We start from the raw sequence: 16,709 nt of genomic DNA on the forward strand, positions 1-16,709 counted from the left end.
TGGGCCATATATTAGTAAAGTACTACATTCTTATAGCCAACTATTGTACATGTTAGCTATATGATGACTACAAATGATATGACATCTTGTTATAGCCAACAGTTGGCTATATTATTGGAATTGCTCTCATGGTGTGTGCGGCAGCAGGCTCCAGCAGATTCCACAACAGGATCAACCACCGATTTCAGTTGCCACTTGGCAATGCATGTGAACATCTTATAATGAAACTGAATGTCATATTCTTTTATCTGTGCAATCTGGCATGTGAGCACGTGTCCATTCGTGCTCCACAGCCGTGATATCGGCGACGCCAACAGGAGGACCATGCTAGCAGAAGGAACACACAGTAAGCCATTGAAAACGTTGATATCATGGCTCACAGTGCTTAATGGAGTTTCATATGGGCGAGTTCAGATGGTACAAGGGAGTACACCACCTGAAAATTTAGAACCATACGTTGTGGAAATAAAAAAAAGGTGCTATGCTAGTTCTGTATATCTCAGGATTAGCTTATGCAAAGGTAAGGTCAGAAACTTGTATAGTTCTTGCACTGATACATGTTTTCATCGGGGTATGCTTCTTTTTAGCATTCTGTATACCCTAGATACCACCAGCCATCCTTATCGATAAGCTCGGTGAATATAATCCTTCTGTCAGCTCAAAGCTTTAGATGAATCTATGATGATGAATTGTTGAAATGTGTAGATGAATACATATGCGACCACCACACACTGTTCAGAGTAGCTAGCTAAACGAATTGATCAAAAACAAAAAAATCCCTTGAAACAAGCAGCCATGTAGGTTCAATTCCAAATGATTTAGTTCATTTTGAATAAAAAAATCAGAAAACGAAAAAACGTAAGACAGGGAGAGTAAATGATTTTAAGGGTAACAGACGATTGTGAAATTCAATATCTATTCCTTTCAAAGAAGAGTACGATAAGACATGACATGGTAAATTGGCTTCCCATTAATAATTAAGCAGGCTTTCCTGATTGGCCTATATTTGTTTTGGTAGAACAAATAATACTAACAGTACGTCTATGCAATCCAGGATCTGAATCAGAATTCCCAATGTGAACTATGAGAAAATCGAATAATCTCATCGAATTTCACAATCGTATAATCTGAACACAGTAGGAATCTGTAATTACCAATGTGAACACAGTAGGAATAATCTGCATCGAATTTCTCATCTGTAGGAATAATCTGCATCGAATTTCACATCTGTAATTAAGTCGGTTACATCTGCATCGAATTTAAGCTCAAATTACCAATGTGAACTATGAGAAAATCGAATAATCTGAACACAGTAGGAAGGAGACTCACCGAGCTGTATGCAAAATTGGATAGTCAGCACATAACCCTGACAGCCAAGGTGTGACATCTTCTATTAGGAAAACACTTGAGCACATCACCTACGGAAATAACTTTATTCACCGCCAGTTCCATGGTCAACGAAGCTGTTTCCGTCCTTGCCGCATCCACTGCTGCCTGATAGAGATGGAGAGTGGTGAGACGCATATGGTAGAGGAAGAGGCCGAGTTGAATCTACAAGATCGGTCATGGAGAAGAGGAAGCTAAATTGGAGGATGGCATACCTGCGCACCGAATCGTCGACAGGTGGTTGCTGGCCTCCTCCCTCTGGTGTTGAGGTGGTTCCTCTCGCTCGAATCCGGCGAGCTCGGCCACGTGACCCCGCCATGAAGCTCCTCCGTCTGGCGAGCAACTTTAGCCCTCTCCCTGCTCCGCGAATGAAACGCCCTCGCGGTCACCCTCAGGCCTCTTCCGAAGCTGCTGCCCGCCGGCACGACACATCACGGCGCCGGCCTCCACCGCCGCGGCTCTTCGCGTCGGTCTCCGGCGCGTCATCCTCGGCCTCTTTGCGCGGCTCTCTATGCGGTGGTGGTGTGCTGCTCACGCAGCCTTGGAGAGAGACCTCAGCCAGGGAGATGCTCTCATGGGAGACCGGCGGAGGTGCAGATCGAGGGAGAGGAGGGCGTCCAGCTCCTCCTCCGCTCCGCCATCCATCTCAGGAGGGAGAGAAGAGGACGTCCATCTCCTCCTCGACTCCTCCGCGCCTCCGCCGGCTCTAATGGCGACCGGGATAATACACCAGCGGTCCAGCACAGGAACATATGTTTAGAAGAGGCGAGTGGTAGAACGTGTCAAGGCAGGATGCGTTTCCATGCCACGAATCAATTAGCTACTCGATTTTTCTACAGCTAGCACCGCTTTGAATTGAAGTAGTGGACCAACCGACAGATTGTGCAGCGTCTACCCCACATGGGCCTGCCACAGTTTAGCAGCATGACAGCTACGGGCACCACCGCAACTCCACCAGCAAAGAAAGATGAAGGAAGTGTGCAGGAAAAGAATTCCAAGCTAACAACAAAAACGCTAGGTAGTACCGAACTGTACCCAGTAAATAATCAGCAAAGATCAATCTAACATAGAAACAAACGTGTCAGCTAAGCATTAATCCAAAAAATAATCCAAAATTAGGAGAAAAATCGAAGTTGTTAAGGTTTAGTATAGTAGTTATTAGAGGAGATTAGGAATGAACTTAGTTAAACAAAACACATCTTAGTGTGCATATGTGACACTTTGTTAACGATCAATCAAAGAGCATAAACAAGGTCAAGTGAAGTTTACACCCATACACCAACTTTTAATGATTTTTCATCTATGACCATTCTATGATGAAAAATGGAGAGTCAAAACCGGAGCGTCAGCAATCAGCTACAATGACGATTTATTTGAAAACGTCATAATCGTCTACGAAGATATTGGATTCGTCATCCAATATCTTCATAGTGGATCTACCCATGCCACATCAAATTCTACGTGGCCAATCCGACATGGCAAAACCTCGTTAATCAAATTTAGCCCGATCCATTTAGGTTGTCTACATGGGCCAAGCCCAACAATTCGAACCTTTTCACGCCCTACTTGTATTTGGGCTTTTGCTGCCAAATAATCAGGTTATTTAATTTCTTCTTTGATTTGGGCCAATAAATTCCATCTATACACAGTACAGTATTGATTAGGCCTTTTGACTTTTTCATAATAGAGATTAGTTGCTTCAATGCACTATTCGCTGACGATAATCAACCCAGTATTGGTCCAAGATAGTTCTTTGCCACATGACTATCAATTCAGATCACTCAATTCGGTAAACATTTCCTTCGTGTTTCATGTATTTGCAACATGGCACTAAATTTTCATATAATATACATAATGCAAACTATTGTTTAACTCTGCCATTTCAATGTACAAGTCACATAACACCTAGAATTTTCTAGGGTTTTGACCCGCCGAAATAGCTAACAACCATTCAGTGTGAAATTGTCATAGAATCATGACAATTTTACCTAGTGTCACGGAGATAAGATCACAAGTCAACACATTTCTTGTAGTGTTCGTATGATTTGGACCCTTGCGTTAGAGTTGCTCTTAGACCTTGCTCCGAGCACTGCTCGTCACAGTCTCTCACACACGAGCCAATGAATTTGGATTTTGGAGAGGGGATGTAGCCATGGAGGGCGAGGCGAGAGGAGGAAGAGTTCGTAAGTGCAAGTAAATCGGGCCTATTCTTTTAGGGAATTTAGAGAGAAATATTTTGTGTTTACCTTACATCTTATACCTCATCTCGTCTCCCGCTATCGAACAAGAGGTATTGTCGTTGTGTGAATAACGAGTACACCATGGAGGGTACCTCATGTTGTGGAAAGAGAGAGAGAGGTGGGCCAAAGGTGGGGAGCTACCAGGATGATGAGACATAATTTACCTAGCTTCGGATCTCGCAACGGTGGCGAAACCCTATGTGTTGCTATAATTCACTATAAGGGCAACAAGTGCACGATTATAATGAGAGGGTTGATTATGCCTCAAGGGCTCTGAGATCTAACTTATAAAGGCACCATGATCTAGAGTTACAAGGAGTAATCTAGGTCAAACTCTACTAGCACTAACCTAACTTGATATAACATGTTGTACACATAAGAATTCGGCAAACCTATGTCAGTACTGATCCGGCCAACTATGTTTGTAAGATACGGCTAGAGCTTCTAGACTCTCCATCTTTGTCAATCAGCAACTGGACCACCCGATTGGGCCATAGGACCAAGCACCATTTGTAGGCCACCTGAGCTTTTCGGTATTGGACTCGTCCTTGGTATTACCCATGAAAATATCCACAACAGGTACCATCTGTATCATTGTATATGCACTTAAAGGGATGGTTGCGAAACTTTCCAAGCAGAGGAGAATTGCTCATAGCTTTGAGGGTTGCGACTCTTGTATAACTGATTCATCTGCTCATCTTGTGGAATATAACTAGGGAACGGGTTAAGTACTCTAGTCCATCGGTGATATCGACATAACTAACCGAACAATGGAGATGGTGGTTGGGGTGCCTATTGCCATGAGTGCCGAAAAAAGTGGGATGCGAGCCTCTATCGAAGACGAAGAAGAGGTGTACTGGTTATTAGAGAGGAAGGAGAAGTGAGTCACTGATCATTAGGAGGGGATGTGAGTGATTGCCACATGTGAATGAGGGACTAGTCGATGCCATCGATGAGGGTCAGTACCGTTGCTTCTCCTCAAGAAAAGGTGCGAATTTTTCCTACTCCACATACTAGACATGGATGACTAGCGGGAGAACGGTTTTAATTGTCTTGACGCCAAAACACACAACCACCCACCATATCCATTGAAGCTTCATACCCGTACCGTGGTGCAGGGGTGCTGCTCACTCATGGGTGCATTACTTCTCGACGGACCTTCTGATTCCAGCTATGGTCCCATACCTGCAGCTTTGGAGTGCGGTCTCCTTGTGTAGTTAGTGGATGATAATGTTGACCCCTTTGAGTGAATTTTGACCGCTTTCAAATAGTTCTTGACCAAATCAGCCTACATGTCCTTGTTCAAGGGGCTCATGCTTTACCCACGGCATGTATCAATTTGAAAATGAAAATCCCCCTCAAATTCATACTCTTTTTTGAGCAATCGAACAAAGGGCGAAGAGCCCACCTGAAAATTTTCATTAATTTTAAGGAAAATAGAGGATTACAAGAAGGGTTCAAGCCCCGGCAACACTCGAGAACACCAGGAGGGTCAGGGGGAGAGGGATGCACACCAAGCAACAAGGGGAAGACAGTCAATGCGACGCAGTGCCCTAACAAGCCAGAGTGGGAGGTGGTCCTGCACGTATGCGAAGAACGCATCGTTGTCGTGTTGATACCATTGAAGACCATGCAGTTTCGCGTCTTCTAAGTGATCCATAGAAGGAGAGCGGTTGCAATCATACGGAGTGTGAGAAGCCAGCAAGAGTGGGAGTCGGAGAAGGCGTGTACCATGTCCTCCACGGTGCGGTGTTACCCAACCCGGGGATCCTCAGATGCACACCTCCAGATTTGGAGCAGAAGTGGGTAGGCGAAGAATAGGTGACCCACATCCTCAGCAGCACCAGGGCAGAGGGGCAATCCGATGACTGGAAGATGCCCAGACGACACAAGAGAGCCTTGGTCTGCCTCCTATGATGCCTCAGGATCCAGATGAAGACCTTGACCCGTACCTACACAAAAGTGTCCTAGTTCAGTTCATGGAGAGGTGGATCGCAGCCTGAGCTGTGAAGGAGGTGGTATGCATTACTTGTCTTGAAACCTATGAGCGCGCCCCAATAAGCGCACGTATGTCCGGCACAGGCGTGGGACGGTGGCGCGTGAGGGTTGTTGAATATATAAGCAAACATCCATATAAAATAATCCGTACAAGTAAATGATAAATAATTACCATGAAAGAAACAAATAAACTAATCGTGCAGACTAGCAAGATAGATGAACAGATCACATCTAAACAAGACAAACCGATCGCGTCTACCACCGAAACTAGAAGGAGAAACTCTAACAGAACCTGAACGAGAAACGACAAGATCACATACTTCGCAGCAGCGTCGTTGTCGCCCATGTTGAGGTTGTCGACGAATTCACTGAGGTCCGGGAAGAAGTTGTCGGTGTGGAGGAACTCGTCATCCGATGACGATGTCGTGATGCCAGTAGTCGCGCCTGAGCGCTCCCCAAAAACCTGATTGCCCCTCACCCGTAAAGGTTCATGAGAGGCGGGGTTCCGGAGGCCTACTGTCCTGGCAGTCGGTGCACACCGACGGACGGGATGAGGAAAAAGAAGGCGTCGACGCAATGAACTGGAAACAGGTAGTAGCGTATGCGTCTGGTACAGGGTAGGGTTTACGTCCGCACTTATATAGTTGTCGTCGTGGTGAACAGACAGATGCCATAGGATGGCTTAAGTTGGGGCCGAATGTGCGCTAGAGGATCCGGGGGAGGGTTTGGTTAACATGGAAAGAAGATGGAAAGAAACCGGTATGCATTTCTTAACTTGACCCTTGGCCAGAGGTAGAAGATGTACAGTACAAGTCTCTTCCTATCTGCTGATGAACAGCCTAATTTCTCCCTAGGTCCGAACTGTCCCGCGTAGGGGTGTGCCCCTATCCTTATATAGGGGAGAGGGTGGCTTACAAGGCAAGAAACCCTAATGGAATCTAGGACGAGCTAAGCTACTTTATAAAGCTACTTTGGCCCAGCTGGCACCAGTTATGACTTTAATCAGGGAGCAGTGACCTCCTCCGGTATCTTTAACGTCATCATCTTGCTTTGGCGACAGGGCTTCGTTTAAAGCTGATTTGCTTCGCTCATCCTTGTCCTCTAGCTCTCGAAGGAATCTTTGACCAGAGTGCCAACAGGCTACAGTAACCCCTGGTTCCGGTTTTCCGGTACCTTTACTTCTGGTTCCGGTACCTTCTCACTTAGCCGCACAGCCTCTCAGAGCTAGTACTTTGGTATACCCCTCTGGGGATACCGGTTTGTACCAACTCCTGTTAGCTGAACTTAAAGATTCCGGATCACTCTGTGATCCGGTTTAACATTACCCAAACATGGCGAACTTGCCACACTCTTGGCCTACCGGGGGCCATCCCCCCAACATTAGTCCCCGAAGCTGGTATAGCCTGGCGGAATCTTTCCGACAGGCCATGCCAGGTTCCTCCTCAAAAAATACCGGATTAATTCTTCCGGTTTCCATTTAAACTCATCCGGCACCTTGCCGAACTCACTTATCCAAGCTACTTCCATCGAACATCTCCAGCTTCTTTTCGCCGGTTTCTTTGTCTTTAAAGCTCACCTCGACGAAGTCGAGAATATCCTGAACTCTGCGCCTGTCAGAGACATGCGCACTGTGCCTGACACGCCAGTGTCAGGCGTCAAGTCCTTCGACTCCCGCGCGCAATTAATGCGCCACTCCTGATCCCTGTGGTCCTCCGTGTGGCTTCCTCCTGCGGCGCGTGTACTGTCGGGCCACGTGGCGGCCCACAAAGCGAAGCGCCATGAGCCTGGCGGTTTTCGGCCCACGATTCACTCTGCTATTTAAGGCCGCGACGGTTCCTCGTCACCCCCACGCTCTCACTTCATCTTCCAATCGCTCTCTGCGCACTCCACCGCTCGAGCTCCTCTCGCCGCCGTTCATCGTTGCGCCCAAGTTCTCAGGCGAACGCCCGCAGGAGCGCACCGCGAAGAACGCTTCTCTTAGTCAAGATTGCGCCGCAGCGTCCTCTTTCGGTCCAGGGAGGCACCTCTGAATCTTCTTCTTCCTCACTGTTCGCCGCCGTCAGCTTTCTTCTCGCCGAACTCCGGCGAACCCTTCACTCCGTCGAGCCTCAAGGTCTCCGCCGCCGCCCTCAGGTTAGCCTCGTAGATCCTGCATTCCCTTGCTCTTGCTGTTCATACTTGGCGCAGTAGGGTATTTATCCTCCCTTTATTTTCGTTTTTCTTCCTCTTGTAGATCTTCGAGAAGGAGTAGTTTGCGGGAAACTTGTTTTTAGTCAGTTCAACACTTAGCCAGAAAATGTCTTCCGAAGAAACCGGTGGGCTACCTTTAGGTGGAACCCAGCTTAGCAATTCCCCTGAGATTTCCTTGGGGGAAGAGCAATCTGAATCTCCGGAATCCTACGGGCTCGAGGATGAACTCGCCCGGATGGATGAAACCTCCACCGCCCCGGAAGCTGATACCGGACGGGGCCAAGAGGCTAGCAGCTTGATGCGTGTAGCTGACACGTCCGTTGGGAACCCCAAGAGGAAGGTGTGATGCGCACAGCGGCAAGTCTCCCTCAGTTAGAAACCAAGGTTTAATCGAACCAGTAGGAGTCAAGAAGCACGTTGAAGGTTGATGGCGGCGGGATGTAGTGCGGCGCAACACCAGAGATTCCGGCGCCAACGTGGAACCTGCACAACACAACCAAAGTACTTTGCCCCAACGAAACAGTGAGGTTGTCAATCTCACCGGCTTGTCGTAACAAAGGGTTAACCGTATTGTGTGGAAGATGATTGTTTGCAAGGACGAGTAAAACAAGTATTGCGAGCAGATTTGTATTTCAAGTATAAAAGAATGGACCGGGGTCCACGAGTTCACTAGAGGTGTCTCTCCCATAAGATAAAAGCATGTTGGGTGAACAAATTACAGTCGGGCAATTGACAAATAGAGAGAGCATAACAATGCACATACATGTCATGATAAGTATAGTGAGATTTAATTGGGCATTACGACAAAGTACATAGACCGCCATCCAACTGCATCTATGCCTAAAAAGTCCACCTTCAAGTTATCATCCGAACCCCTTCCGTATTAAGTTGCTAACAACAGAACAATTGCATTAAGTATGGTGCGTAATGTAATCAACAACTACATCCTCGGACATAGCATCAATGTTTTATCCCTAGTGGCAACAAGCACATCCACAACCTTAGAACTTTCTCGTCACTTGTCCCGGATATCAATGTAGGCATGAACCCACTATCGAGCATAAATACTCCCTCTTGGAGTTAAGAGCAAAAACTTGGCCGAGCCTCTACTAATAACGGAGAGCATGCAAGATCATAAACAACACATAGGTAATAACTTGATAATTAACATAACATAGTATTCTCTATCCATCGGATCCCAACAAACACAACATATAGCATTACAGATAGATGATCTTGATCATGTTAGGCAGCTCACAAGATCCAACAATGAAGCACAATGAGGAGAAGACAACCATCTAGCTACTGCTATGGACCCATAGTCCAGGGGTGAACTACTCACTCATCACTCCGGAGGCGACCATGGCGGTGAAGAGTCCTCCGGGAGATGAATCCCTTCTCCGGCAGAGGTACCGGAGGAGATCTCCGGAATCCCCCGAGATGGGATTGGCGGCGGCGGCGTCTCCGGAAGGTTTTCCGTATCGTGGCTCTCGGTACCGGGGATTTCGCGACGGAGGCTTTAAGTAGGCGGAAGGGCAACGCGGGGGGCCACACGAGGGCCCCACACCATAGGTCGGCGCGGCCGGGGCCCGGGCCGCGCCGCCATATGGTGGCGGCGCCTCGTGGCCCCACTTCGACTCCTCTTCGGTCTTCTGGAAGCTTCGCGGCAAAATAGGACCCTGGGCGTTGATTTCGTCCAATTCCGAGAATATTTCATTACTAGGATTTCTGAAACCAAAAACAGCAGAAAACAACAACTGGCTCTTCGGCATCTTGTTAATAGGTTAGTTCCGTAAAATGCACGAATATGACATAAAGTGTGCATAAAACATGTAGATATCATCAATAATGTGGCATGGAACATAAGAAATTATCGATACGTCGGAGACGTATCAGCATCCCCAAGCTTAGTTCCGCTCGTCCCGAGCGGGTAAAACGATAACAAAGATAATTTCTGAAGTGACATGCCATCATAACCTTGATCATACTATTTGTAAACATATGTAATGAATGCAGCGATCAAAACAATGGTAATGACATGAGTAAACAAGTGAATCATAAAGCAAAGACTTTTCATGAATAGTACTTCAAGACAAGCATCAATAAGTCTTGCATAAGAGTTAACTCATAAAGCAATAAATCAAAGTAAAGGTATTGAAGCAACACAAAGGAAGATTAAGTTTCAGCGGTTGCTTTCAACTTGTAACATGTATATCTCATGGATAATTGTCAACATAGAGTAATATAACAAGTGCAATATGCAAGTATGTAGGAATCAATGCACAGCTTCACACAAGTGTTTGTTTCTTGAGGTGGAGAGAGATAGGTGAACCGACTCAACATAAAAGTAAAAAGAATGGTCCTTCAAAGAGGAAAGCATCGATTGCTATATTTGTGCTAGAGCTTTTATTTTGAAAACATGAAACAATTTTGTCAACGGTAGTAATAAAGCATATGAGTTATGTAAATTATATCCTACAAGTTGCAAGCCTCATGCATAGTATACTAATAGTGCCCGCACCTTGTCCTAATTAGCTTGGACTACCGGGTCATCGCAATACACATGTTTTAACCAAGTGTCACAATGGGGTACCTCCATGCCGCCTCGTACAAAGGTCTAAGGAGAAAGCTCGCATTTTGGATTTCTCGCTTTTGATTATTCTCAACTTAGACATCCATACCGGGACAACATTGACAACAGATAATGGACTCCTCTTTAATGCATAAGCATGTGGCAACAATTATTATTCTCATATGAGATTGAGGATATATGTCCAAAACTGAAACTTCCACCATGAATCATGGCTTTAGTTAGCGGCCCAATGTTCTTCTCTAACAATATGTATGCTCCAACCATTAAGGTGGTAGATCTCTCTTACTTCGGACAAGACGGACATGCATAGCAACTCACATGATATTCAACAAAGAATAGTTGATGGCGTCCCCGTAAACCGGTTATCGCACAACAAGCAACTCAATAAGAGATAAAGTGCATAAGTACATATTCAATACCACAATAGTTTTTAAGCTATTTGTCCCATGAGCTATATATTGCAAAGGTGAATGATGGAATTTTAAAGGTAGCACTCAAGCAATTTACTTTGGAATGGCGGATAAATACCATGTAGTAGGTAGGTATGGTGGACACAAATGGCATAGTGGTTGGCTCAAGGATTTTGGATGCATGAGAAGTATTCCCTCTCGATACAAGGTTTAGGCTAGCAAGGTTATTTGAAACAAACACAAGGATGAACGGTGCAGCAAAATTCACATAAAAGACATATTGAAAACATTATAAGACTCTACACCGTCTTCCTTGTTGTTCAAAACTCAATACTAGATATTATCTAGACTCTAGAGAAACCAAATATGCAAACCAAATTAGCAAGCTCTAAGTGTTTCTTCATTAATGGGTGCAAAGTATATGATGCAAGAGCTTAAACATGAGCACAACAATTGCCAAGTATCAAATTATCCAAGACATTTTAGAATTACTACATGTAGCATTTTCCAATTCCAACCATATAACAATTTAACGAAGAAGAAACTTCGCCATGAATACTATGAGTAAAGCCTAAGGACATACTTGTCCATATGCTACAGCGGAGCGTGTCTCTCTCCCATATAGTGAATGCTATGATCCATTTTATTCAAACAAAACAAAAACAAAAACAAACCGACGCTCCAAGCAAAGCACATAAGATGTGACGGAATAAAAATATAGTTTCGGGGAGGAACCTCGATAATGTTGTCGATGAAGAAGGGGATGCCTTGGGCATCCCCAAGCTTAGACGCTTGAGTCTTCTTAGAATATGCAGGGGTGAACCACGGGGCATCCCCAAGCTTAGAGCTTTCACTCTCCTTGCTCATATTGTATCATACTCCTCTCTTGATCCTTGAAAACTTCCTCCACACCGAACTCGAAACAACTCATTAGAGGGTTAGTGCACAATAAAAATTAACATGTTCAGAGGTGACACAATCATTCTTAACACTTCCGGACATTGCATAAAGCTACTGGACATTAATGGATCAAAGAAATTCATCCAACATAGCAAAAGAGGCAATGCGAAATAAAAGGCAGAATCTGTCAAAACAGAACAGTCCGTAAAGATGGATTTTATCGAGGCACCATACTTGCTCAAATGAAAATTACCAAATTGAATGAAATTTGCGTACATATCTGAGGATCACTCACGTAAATTGGCTTAATTTTCTGAGTTACCTACAGAGAATTAGACCCAGATTCGTGCCAGCAAAGAAATCTGTTTCTGCGCAGTAATCCAAATCTAGTATTTACTTTACTATCAAAGACTTTACTTGGCACAACAAAACTCAAAACTAAGATAAGGAGAGGTTGCTACAGTAGTAAACAACTTCCAATACTCAAATATAAAAAAAAAAATACTGTAGTAAAAACATGGGTTGTCTCCCATAAGCGCTTTTCTTTAACGCCTTTCAGCTAGGCGCAGAAAGTGTAAATCAAGTAACATCAAGAGACGAAGCATCAACATCATAATTTGTTCTAATAATAGAATCATAAGGTAACTTCATTCTCTTTCTAGGGAAGTGTTCCATACCTTTCTTGAGAGGAAATTGATATTTAATATTACCTTCCTTCATATCAATAGTAGCACCAACGGTTCGAAGAAAAGGTCTTCCCAATATAATGGGGCAAGATGCATTGCATTCAATATCCAAGACAACAAAATCAACGGGGACAAGGTTATTTTTAACCATAATATGAACATTATCAACTCTCCCCAAAGGTTTCTTTTTAGCATTATCAGCGAGATTAACATCCGGATAACAGTTTTTCAATGGTGGCAAGTCAAGCATATCATAGACTTTCTTAGGCATAACAGAAATACTTGCACCAAGATCACATAAAGCATTACAATCAAAATCATTGACCCTCATTTTAATGATGGGCTCCCAACCATCCTCTAGATTTCTAGGAATAGAAGTTTCAAGTTTTAGTTTCTCTTCTCTAGCTTTTATGAGAGCATTTGTAATATGTTTTGTGAAAGCCAAGTTTACAAGCGCTAGCATTGGGACTCTTAGCAAGTTTTTGTAAGAACTTTATAACTTCAGAGATGTGGCAATCATCAAAATCTAAATCATTACAATCTAAAGCAATGGGATTATCATCCCCAAGGTTGGAAAAAATTTCAGCAGCTTTATCACAGAGCGGTTCAGATAGCTTTTAGCAGTTTCAGGTAATTTTGCGCGCTTTGCACTAGGAGTAGAAACATTGCCAACACCAATTACTTTACCATTAATAGTAGGAGGTGCAGCAACATGTGAATCATTAGCATTGCTAGTGGTGGTAATAGTCCAAAATTTAGCTACATTTTTCTCTTTAGCTAGTTTTTCATTTTCTTCTCTATCCCACCTAGCACGCAATTCAGCCATTAATCTTATATTCTCATTAATTCTAACTTGGATGGAATTTGCTGTAGTAACAATTTTATTTTCAATATCCCTATTAGGCATAACTTTCGATTTCAAAAGATCAACATCAGAGGCAAGACTATCAACCTTAGAAGCGAGAATATCAATTTTATTGAGCTTTTCCTCAACGATTTGTTAAAGGCAGTTTGTGTACTAATAAATTCTTTAAGCATAGCTTCAAGTCCAGGGGGTGTATTCCTATTATTGTTGTAATAATTCCCATAAGAATTAGCATAACCGTTACCATTATTATAAGGATATGGCCTATAGTTATCACTAGAATTGTTCCGATAAGCATTGTTGTTGAAATTATTATTTTTAATGAAGTTTACATCAACATGTTCTTCTTGGGCAACCAATGAAGCTAACGGAACATTATTAGGATCAACATTAGTCCTATCATTCACAAGCATAGACATAATAGCATCAATCTTATCATTCAAAGAAGAGGATTCTTCAACAGAATTTACCTTCTTACCTTGTGGAGCTCTCTCCGTGTGCCATTCAGAGTAATTAACCATCATATTATCAAGGAGCTTTGTTGCTTCACCAAGAGTGACGGACATAAAGGTACCTCCAGCAGCTGAATCCAATAAATTCCGCGAAGAAAAATTTAGTCCTCGCATAGAAGGTTTGGATGATCATCCAAGTAGTCAGTCCATGGGTTGGGCAATTTTTAACCAAAGATTTCATTCTTTCCCAAGCTTGAGCAACATGTTCATTATCTAATTGTTTAAAATTCATTATGCTACTCCTCAAAGATATAATTTTAGCAGGGGATAATATCTACCAATAAAAGCATCCTTGCATTTAGTCCAGGAATCAATACTATTCTTAGGCGGAGATAGCAACCAATCTTTAGCTCTTCCTCCGAATGAGAAAGGAAACAATTTTAATTTTATAATGTCACCATCTACATCCTTATACTTTTGCATTTCACACAATTCAACAAAATTATTGAGATGGGCAAGCAGCATCATCGAACTAACACTGCAGAAAATTGCTCTCGCATAACAAGATTCGATAGAAAGGAGTTTAATTTCAAAGAATTCCGCTGTAGTAGCAGGTGGAGCAATAGGTGTGCATAGGAAATCATTATTATTTGTGGTTGTGAAGTCACACAACTTAGTATTTTCAGGGGTGGCCATTTTAGCAGTAGTAAATAAAACAAACTAGATAAAATAAATGCAAGTAACTAATTTTTTTGTGTTTTTGATATAGAGTGCAAGACAGTAAATAAAGTAAAGCTAGCAACTATTTTTTTTGTGTTTTGATATAATGCAGCAAACAAAGTAGTAAATAAAATAAAGCAAGACAAAAACAAAGTAAAGAGGTTGGGAAGTGGAGACTCCCCTTGCAGCGTGTCTTGATCTCCCCGACAACGGCGCCGTAAATTTGCTTGATGCGTGTAGCCGACACGTCCGTTGGGAACCCCAAGAGGAAGGTGTGATGCGCACAGCGGCAAGTTTCCCTCGATTAGAAACCAAGGTTTAATCGAACCGAGTAGGGAGTCAAGAAGCACGTTGAAGGTTGATGGCGGCGGGATGTAGTGCGGCGCAACACCGAGATTCCGCGCCAACGTGGAACCTGCACAACACAACCAAAGTACTTTGCCCCAACGAAACAGTTGAGGTTGTCAATCTCACCGGCTTGCTGTAACAAAGGGTTAACCGTATTGTGTGGAAGATGATTGTTTGCAAGGACAGTAAAACAAGTATTGCAGCAGATTTGTATTTCAGTATAAAAGAATGGACCGGGGTCCACAGTTCACTAGAGGTGTCTCTCCCATAAGATAAAAGCATGTTGGGTGAACAAATTACAGTCGGGTAATTGACAAATAGAGAGAGCATAACAATGCACATACATGTCATGATAAGTATAGTGAGATTTAATTGGGCATTACGACAAAGTACATAGACCGCCATCCAACTGCATCTATGCCTAAAAAGTCCACCTTCAGGTTATCATCCGAACCCCTTCCAGTATTAAGTTGCTAACAACGGACAATTGCATTAAGTATGGTGCGTAATGTAATCAACAACTACATCCTCGGACATAGCATCAATGTTTTATCCCTAGTGGCAACAGCACATCCACAACCTTAGAACTTTCTATCACTGTCCCAGATATCAATGTAGGCATGAACCCACTATCGAGCATAAATACTCCCTCTTGGAGTTAAGAGCAAAAACTTGGCCAGAGCCTCTACTAATAACGGAGAGCATGCAAGATCATAAACAACACATAGGTAATAACTTGATAATTAACATAACATAGTATTCTCTATCCATCGGATCCCAACAAACACAACATATAGCATTACAGATAGATGATCTTGATCATGTTAGGCAGCTCACAAGATCCAACAATGAAGCACAATGAGGAGAAGACAACCATCTAGCTACTCGCTATGGACCCATAGTCCGGGGGTGAACTACTCACTCATCACTCCGGAGGCGACCATGGCGGTGAAGAGTCCTCCGTGAGATGAATCCCCTCTCCAGCAGGGTGCCGGAGGAGATCTCCAGAATCCCCCGAGATGGGATTGGCGGCGGCGGCGTCTCTGGAAGGTTTTCCGTATCGTGATTCTCGGTACTGGGGGTTTCGCGACAGAGGCTTTAAGTAGGCGGAAGGGCCACACGAGGGCCCCACACCATAGGTCGGCGCGGCCAGGGCCTGGGCCGCGCCGCCATATGGTGGCGGCGCCTCGTGGCCCCACTTCGACTCCTCTTCGGTCTTCTGGAAGCTTCGCGGCAAAATAGGACCCTGGGCGTTGATTTCGTCCAATTCCGAGAATATTTCATTACTAGGATTTCTGAAACCAAAAACAGCAGAAAACAACAACTGGCTCTTCGGCATCTTGTTAATAGGTTAGTTCCGTAAAATGCACGAATATGACATAAAGTGTGCATAAAACATGTAGATATCATCAATAATGTGGCATGGAACATAAGAAATTATCGATACGTCGGAGACGTATCAGCATCCCTAAGCTTAGTTCTGCTCGTCCCGAAGCGGGTAAAACGATAACAAAGATAATTTCTGAAGTGACATGCCATCATAACCTTGATCATACTATTTGTAAACATATGTAATGAATGCAGCGATCAAAACAATGGTAATGACATGAGTAAACAAGTGAATCATAAAGCAAAGACTTTTCATGAATAGTACTTCAAGACAAGCATCAATAAGTCTTGCATAAGAGTTAACTCATAAAGCAATAAATCAAAGTAAAGGTATTGAAGCAACACAAAGGAAGATTAAGTTTCAGCGGTTGCTTTCAACTTGTAACATGTATATCTCATGGATAATTGTCAACATAGAGTAATATAACAAGTGCAATATGCAAGTATGTAGGAATCAATGCACAGCTTCACACAAGTGTTTGTTTCTTGAGGTGGAGAGAGATAGGTGAACTGACTCAACATAAAAGTAAAA

At 43.6% G+C, this 16,709-nt stretch overlaps 1 long non-coding RNA gene across 1 annotated transcript; it reads right to left on the bottom strand.

Moving 5' to 3' along the window:
* Window positions 1-138: 138 nt before the first annotated feature.
* On the bottom strand, window positions 139-1,716 carry LOC124681664. Its single transcript, XR_006995985.1, has 4 exons — window positions 1,602-1,716; window positions 1,330-1,494; window positions 1,155-1,248; window positions 139-327 (listed from the first exon to the last, which is right to left on the bottom strand). It is a non-coding gene; the product is annotated as an uncharacterized LOC124681664 (long non-coding RNA).
* Between the last annotated feature and the right edge of the window lie 14,993 nt (window positions 1,717-16,709).

The sequence above is a fragment of the Lolium rigidum genome, unplaced genomic scaffold (assembly GCF_022539505.1).
Source record: "Lolium rigidum isolate FL_2022 unplaced genomic scaffold, APGP_CSIRO_Lrig_0.1 contig_51203_1, whole genome shotgun sequence".
NCBI lineage: Eukaryota > Viridiplantae > Streptophyta > Magnoliopsida > Poales > Poaceae > Lolium > Lolium rigidum.